Consider the following 8,079-nt stretch of genomic DNA (forward strand, 5'->3'; position numbering starts at 1 on the left):
TCAGATTATCCTAGTTCTTAGCATGTTTGGCTAAACTATTTTCCAAGGATAAAACCAAGTAGAAAGGGATGGAGATAATTTACCATGTCTAAAATGGTTTAAAATTATAAAATGATATGAGAAAATACTAGCAAATCTTCCATCAAGAGTGACATATGTCATGATGAATTCCGCCATGTTATCCTAGAGGGAATTCAGGTCTTTCCTATTGTAGCCACCATATGCCATTTTAGTCACCCTCTGTCATTCCTTTTCCTTGTCAAAAAAAGAAACAATGATCTCCTCACCAAACTTCCTCCCTCTATAAAATTTCTATCCATCAGTATCAAGTCCAGCAATAGTGGAAACCAAGGTTTCGTTAACACATAATTCCATCCCATAAACAACCAACACACCCTTTTTCCACCCTTTAACAAAGCTTTCAATAACTAGGGGAGAGTTACCATGTAATCTCTCTAGATAGGGAACCATCCCACTATCATAGATTTCCTCCCAGACCTTCTTAATCTTCCTCCACTTATCATAGGTCGTGGGTTCATGCCTATTCTTATCACCACCCATTATGTTCCATAGGCAATCCAGACAACTGCAAACCTAGTGAAAAAATAGAAACAAGTCGAGTTGAAGTTTGTTGAGCTTCTCAAAGTGGTAATAATTTGAAATATCATCCCAATGATGCCCATCCCATCATAATCTCTCATCATTAAATTAATTTTGAAGGCCGAAGATATCGACATCATTTCTTGCCAAGTCACATAGAGTTTTCGGGAAGGTTTCCATTCCTCTCCACTATCTAACTGCCACATTTTCAACAACTAGGTTGGCAACATGATTAACTAGTTTATTTCCTTCCCAGAAAATGTGTGAAATATTTAACTCCTCCAGATAGGAAATCATTTCCAAACAATCCTTAATCAGGTTCAAAATAGTCCAGCTTAGCTCCGTACTACCCCTGATGCACTTCACAATGTTGAGAGAGTCACTTTCCAACTAGACCTGTCTAAAGCCTTCCTTGCTTGCCATGTGTAGCCCTATCTAGGTAGGTAAGCGTGCAAAGATGGTGTGCAGAAAAGTGGACACACACCTTAAAAAACTTGAAAAAATAGACACTGCAATTGTGGTACATAAAATTCAAATCACCCCATACACACTAAGGTTCGTTGTCCCTGCGACTTAAGGGACAAAAGCGCATACAGGGTTCCTTTATAAAAATAAATGCATACACGGTTCTTTAGGGATTAGAACCCCATATGCGGTTTTCAGTCCTAAAGAACCACATATGCAGTACCTGTCAATAAAAAAAAATTGATTGACTATGTCTTATTTTTCATGTTGTCATGAGTTGATAATTTGGGGTTTTTCTCACTAAACCGCACACAGGCTTCCTCTTTTCTCACCCAAACGCCATGGATCAAGGTTGGTTTTTCTTGATTTTTGTTTTTCTTTCACATTTGTTCCATTTTTTTTCCATTTTGAATTTAAATTCTTTTATTTTGATTAGGTTTTTTAATTTTTTGTTACACAAATCAGACTCTGAAAATCCACAACAACAACAAGATGCACCTCCTCAAAACCCTGAGAAAAACCCACAGAATACACCTCTCGCTCATTATTTTGATGATACACCTGATATATAGGAGCAATTGCTTAATTAGTTAGGGAAAAATACAGCTAAATTAAATAGACTGATTAATAAATTGAAAACATCTAAGTTTGAGCATCATAAATCCCTCACCACTAGCCTAGAAATATTTAGTGGTGTCACTACAGTTTCCACTCAAATTACAAAATAGGGAATCTATAGGGATAGGTGTCATCAATATTATTCTAGTGGGTTATCATATGAGGGAGTAAAAAATAAAAAACATTAGTAAACAACAAATATGTGCCCTTTTAGTTGACCCTAGAACTGGTCAGTTGTTACCTCTTAATGCAAAGGGGTTTCCCATACATTGGTGTACCAATGTGCAGATGAAGAATATTTTTTGGTAGAGGTGGTGGATGGTCTTTGACAAACCGCCTTGTAATAATTTTGAGGTGCCATTGTATTTTTTGAGGAAAGTATACTGTGAGTTTGTCCTCAATGTGCTTCCTAATTATTTTTACATGAGAGAGTTCCATGGTAGAGGTGGCGAATCTACCCAAGATAGACCTAGATCCCATAGGTGAGTAGCCTAGTAGATTCATCACCCCCTAGAACCCAAACCTAAGGTACATTTGATTGTCCTAGTAGACCTAAAAGAGTCTATGGAGCTACAAACTCTTCAAGTAGCCACAACATTGACTGATGTGATCATCCAACATGGGACACAGTTAGCACACCCTCTTGTACCAGATGATGAGCCATTAGTTGCTGCAGGTCGCGCTAGTGAGCCCATTCAGCATGTGTGTGCCACTTGCTCAAGGATATTCATAGGGATGGATGATGGGACCACTGAAAATGGATCCACATCCCATTCATGCACAATTTGCGGGAGTAGATTTCAGACCCGCACGACTGAGGATGTGGCACTGACAGATGACTTGATCGATATATTGTTTGGCAGTCATCTATAGACATAGGTGTGTTGATTTGAATTCATAGCATTTTATTTATCAGTCACTTAAAATTTGTAATTGTAAATTAATTTTCATTTATAGATCAATTTAAATTGATACAAATAATATGCATTTCAGGATGGAGCAGCAGTATCTAATATTCCTCCCACAATTACTATAGCGGCAACATCGAAGTGTGAGGTATAAATTTTATAACTTGTTTAAATAGAATAGTACACTTTGAATTGAAAAAAATTATAAGATATACTAACTCTCTTTAATTCTTGACTTTTTTTTGTTTGTAGGCATTGTCAATGTACCAAATGTCCTAGATTGATGATGTCATGCTCTCAGCCATCAATTTTGGCCTACAAGGCTATATGGTATCATATTTTGTGCACCTTATTTTATGTATTCTTTTGATGGAATATGCAAGTAATTTCATTTTAGATTTGTTAAATTATGTTTAATATTATCTATACTAATATCTCATGTTAATTTTGTTTGTTTAGGGTACCCCCTCCATGTCTAGGCCTCGTCCTCGGCAAAAGATATATTCGAGGATGCCAAAACGTGAGAAGAAGGTAATTGAACACATTTTTAGTTGTACAGTTGTTTGAAAAGGTTGAAATTGTCTTAGTTGGGATTTGTAGATTGATTAGTATTTCTTGTTTGTTTTATATGTACAACAGCCATTGAGCTATGTAGATATGTTGAATGCACCTAATACGCCAAAGGATTGAGAGAGGGTGGAGGTATGTATCTCTACTTTATTTTCTTGATTTGATGATTATATGCTCATGTACATGTGAACTTGTGATAAATTATAATCTTATTATTTTTTCATAGATGAAATATCCATAGTTGTTTGATCAATGAAGAGCCCTCCTCCATATACTGAAGAAGCATCTCAGGCTTCGGTACACTTTTGTTCGATATATTACATTAACTGTTTTTAACCTACAATACTTATCATTATATTAATTATATTTAATCTTTGAGCATCTTTCATATAGGTAATAGTGATAGCTGCTCCATCAATGGTGACCCCTCCTTGGTCAATTAGAAAAGCATCTCAGGATTCGGTACACTTTTGTTCTATTTATTATAGTTTTGGTGTTTTTCATGTATATATGTTAGTACATTATATTAATTGTATTTAATCAATAATAGCCTCCTTCATGATTCGGCCATAACTTGGAGCCTTTGAAGAAGGTAATCAATAATATGAATATAAATAACAAAAATCTATGATATAAAACATTGCAATCGTGGAATATGATTTCATAAACTTTCTAAAATGTTGAATTAACCCTACAAAACTCCTTGTATTGAGTTCATTATTGTGTATTCCTTGTATTTGGTGGCTGCCCTTTTATAAAGTTAAATGAATATTTGCCTATGTAATCAACAATATGAATATAAACAACAAAAAATTATGATATAAAGATTGCAATTGTGGAATATGATTAAATAAACTTTCTAAAATGTTGAATTAACCCTACAAAACTCTTTGTTTCGATGAAAATGAGATTCAATGGTAATGGTCATATTTGATCCATGGTAATGATCAATGGATGCTTTTGATTCCTTTCATTTATATTTGTCAATGTGTGTGGTGCGAGAGCACCTGATGCTCGCAATGGTCAAATTTTGGTTCTCTTCTTGTTTTACCATTGTTTTATTTAAACAATGTAATTTGGGACCATTACTGATCATTTGAAGTCATTTGTGAAAGTTTGGGGTCATTTGGATAAAATATGTAAAATTTGCTCAATTATTGTTGAAGTTGCTTAGTTGTTGTCAAAGTTGTCAAAGTTTGGTCTCATTTGGATAAAATATGTAAAAGTTGCTCACTTCTTGTCAAAGTTGCTCAATTGTTGTCAAAGTTGTCAAAGTTGTCAAAGTTGCAAGATAGGATAGACTTGATTCAGTTCGTCGCATGCACAAACCAACATCACAAGCATGTTTGGGTGGGAAGTTTTTTTTTATGCATGCTCTTATCATTCTTCCCAAAGCACCAGAACATCAAGAGCCATACCCTACCGATGCGATCTCTCAAGTGCTTTGAGTCCAAAAAATTGTCAAACTTTGACGGACTATTTCTTGCAATCCATGATGCATATGATTGATCCAATTGAACGTATAGGGTCACGTGAGGCTCCTCTATAATGACCTATCTCGGTTTTTGATGACTCAGAGCCATTTTTCAAATGGTAGCCTTTTTTCACCTGTTGTAAAAATCATCAGTGGCATGCAATGCAAAGTTGCAAGATAGGCTAGATTTGATCTCATTCATCGTGGGCACAAACCAACATCATGAGTGCATATGGGTGAGAAGGTTTATGCTAGGAATTCTCTTGTTGTGCCTCCCAGAACGTTAGAACATCGAGAGCCATATCCTACCAGAGCGATCTCTCAAGTGCCCTGAGTCCAAAAAAATGTCAAACTTTGACGGACTATTTCTCACAATCTAGGATGCATATGATCAATCTATTTTAACCTATAGGCTCACGTGAGGCTCCCCTATAATGACCTATCTTGTTTTTGATGACCTAGAGCCATTTTCAAAGGGTAGCAGTTTTTAACCTACTACAAAAACCATTAGTGGAATGCAATGCAAAGTTGCAAGATAGAATAGATTTGATCTCATTCATCGTGGGCACAAACCAAAATTATGAGGATGTCCGCGTGGGAAGTTTTACACTAGGAATGCTATTTTTGTGCTTCCCAAAGAATTGGAATGTCGAGAGCCATACCCTACCCGTGCAATCTCTTAAGTGCCCTGAGTCCAAAAAATTATCAAACTTTGATAGACAGTTTCTCGCAATCCATGATGCATATGATCAATTTATTTGAACCGATAGGGTCACGGGAGGCTCCTCTATAATGACATATCTTGATTTTTGATGACTCAGAGCCATTTTTAAATTGTGGCATTTTTTCACCAACTACAAAAACCATCAATGGCATGCAATGCAAAGTTGCAAGATAGGATAGATTTGATCTCATTCATCGTGGGCACAAACCAACATCATGAGAACATCTGGGTGGGCATATTTACACCAAGAATTCTCTTGTTGTTCCTCCCAAAGTGTCAGAACATCGAGAGCCATACCCTACCAACACGATGTAGAAGTTGCTTAACAAATGTTTTGACAATAATGACATTTTGTGCTCAAATTTTATCTACTCAATCTATGACTCCCATGACCTAATAATGACTCAAATAATTCTCCATGATTATACAAGAATCAAGAATACTCATGATTGACCTTATCAAGAATGGGCATGATTAACCTTATCACATCACATAAACTCAAAACATAGTCACAAAACATAGTCACCAAAAATAGTCACAAAATATTGTCACATATTATTCAAAAATTTGCCTCTAAATATCGACAAATCTGATCTCCACTATTTAAATATACAAATAAATGTGTTACAAATCATCTCATGGGCTTTTATAAAAAATTGGCATTTAAATATGTGCGATTTAGCCAATCACCATTTTAATATACAAAATTTGGCATCTAAATATGTACAAATCATCTTACCTCATTTTGATATACAAAATTTGGCATCTAAATATATACAAAAAACTAATATAGAACAATTTGCCGACGATATATACAAAATTCTCAAGATCGTTCTACTCTGAACTGTAGAATCAATCAAGTGAGCCTTCGGGATTATCTCCAACCCGTATTATGTCAAGTATTGCCTTGTGGTCAGATTCATGAACTTTCCATAGAATATTTTTATGAGGTCTACCGTGATACTTCATCAAATGAATATTTGTTGCAACAACAAGGTTAGAGAAATGAAAAATATGTCTATGTGTTTCAAAGTCCTTGAACAACCAAACATCAAAATTCTTGATTGGGTATCTCCTAAGCCATGTTCTTGTCATGACAACAGACCCTATTGGGTACTCAATACCCTCTCCGTCAATGATCGTGGTTGTCAATTTTTCTTTTAGGCTTTAGTTAATGTTGTTCTACTAATGTTTAATGGCTTACTTGTTTTTCTTATCAAATGATCTTTTTTTATTTTCTTTCTCATTATTGTTGATGCAATGATACATCGAGTAACATTAGAATCTTTAGTACATGATTTGTAACCAATAGCTTGATATGCATCAAATAGATTTCTCACAATAGTTCTTTCCTTGTTAGTTTCAAATGATCTTAGGCCTAGAATTTTCATTGTCTCTCTAAAATTCAAATTTTTAATCATTTTGAACAATTAATTGACATCTTGAGGTTTGATTTAAGTTTTCAAAATAGTTTTTCCATATTCTTTTAACAATTCTTTGACAAGTTCGTTCATTCATTTTATTGGGCATTAGCTTCAATATATTCTCATCCATGTCAATTAGATACTTTGGTTTCCTACGAATGATTCTAGGAGGTGTTAACATCAATGCATTGCATACATTAGTTACATTCAATTCATCAAATAGAGAAGGTGTATGTTCATCATTTAATTGACTATTCAATGTGGTCTCTCCTTTAATTAGATTACGTTCATATAGTAAATCAAATCTCTTTTTCAATTACATTAGGTGCATTATGCTCATTTGGTAAATCGAATTGAGATGTTGAGGATAGCATACCTTCTTGTCACATTGTTCTTATGTCACGTAATTTCTTCATACATTGCCATTGTCTTTCCTTTTCAGCCTCTCATTCTTCTGTAGTTCCTCACTTTTTCTTTCCCATGGTTGATATTGGTTGTCCTAAATAGAATCATATTACATATATATGTAAAAAAAAGTTCATAAGCAATCAAATAACCATAAATTTGAGAATTATCATTATTTTTTTGAATCAAAACTATTAAAAAATCACAATAACATTGACAAAACTAATAAGAACAACAATTCAATCATTTAAAATCATGCAAAAACAAAAAAATTATTTACTTCTATGTATAAAATAGTCACAAAAGTGCAGACATAGTTGCAGTGACGCCTTCAATGACCTCAAAAACTTCTTTTGAGGCTGTTGAGGTGATTGGGCAAATAAAAGTATATGTCCCAGTACTGTATACGTGGTCGTTTTAGTAACCCCGTACACATTGTTAGGCCCTAAAAATGTTTTTAGACCAATGTTAATATTTCTAGTACCCCGTATGTGCTTTAAATGTATAAAGACCATGCACGCGTTGTTAGGCCTTAAAAATGTTTAGCAGAATAGAAAACTAATACTCTGAGTACCCTATAGGCACTTTTTGTAGTAAATAAAATGTGAAGGAAAAGGGAGGGAGGGAGGGAGAGGGGGAGGGAGAGGGTGAGTGAGTAGGAGGGAGAGGGGGAGAGGGAAAGGGAAAGATAGAGGGGGATGGAGGGAGAGAGAGAATGGAAAAGGGAGATAGAGAGAGGGTAGAAAAGGGAGGGAGGGAGAGGGGGAGAAAGGGAGAGAGGGAGATGGTGAGAGAGGGAGAGAGGGAGAGAGAGAGGGAGATAGGGAGAGAGAGAGAGGGAGGGAGAGTGAGGCAGAGGGGGAGAGTGGTAGAGAGGGATATAGAGAGAGG

The sequence above is a fragment of the Cryptomeria japonica genome, chromosome 4 (genome assembly GCF_030272615.1).
Source record: "Cryptomeria japonica chromosome 4, Sugi_1.0, whole genome shotgun sequence".
In the NCBI taxonomy this organism is placed as follows: domain Eukaryota; kingdom Viridiplantae; phylum Streptophyta; class Pinopsida; order Cupressales; family Cupressaceae; genus Cryptomeria; species Cryptomeria japonica.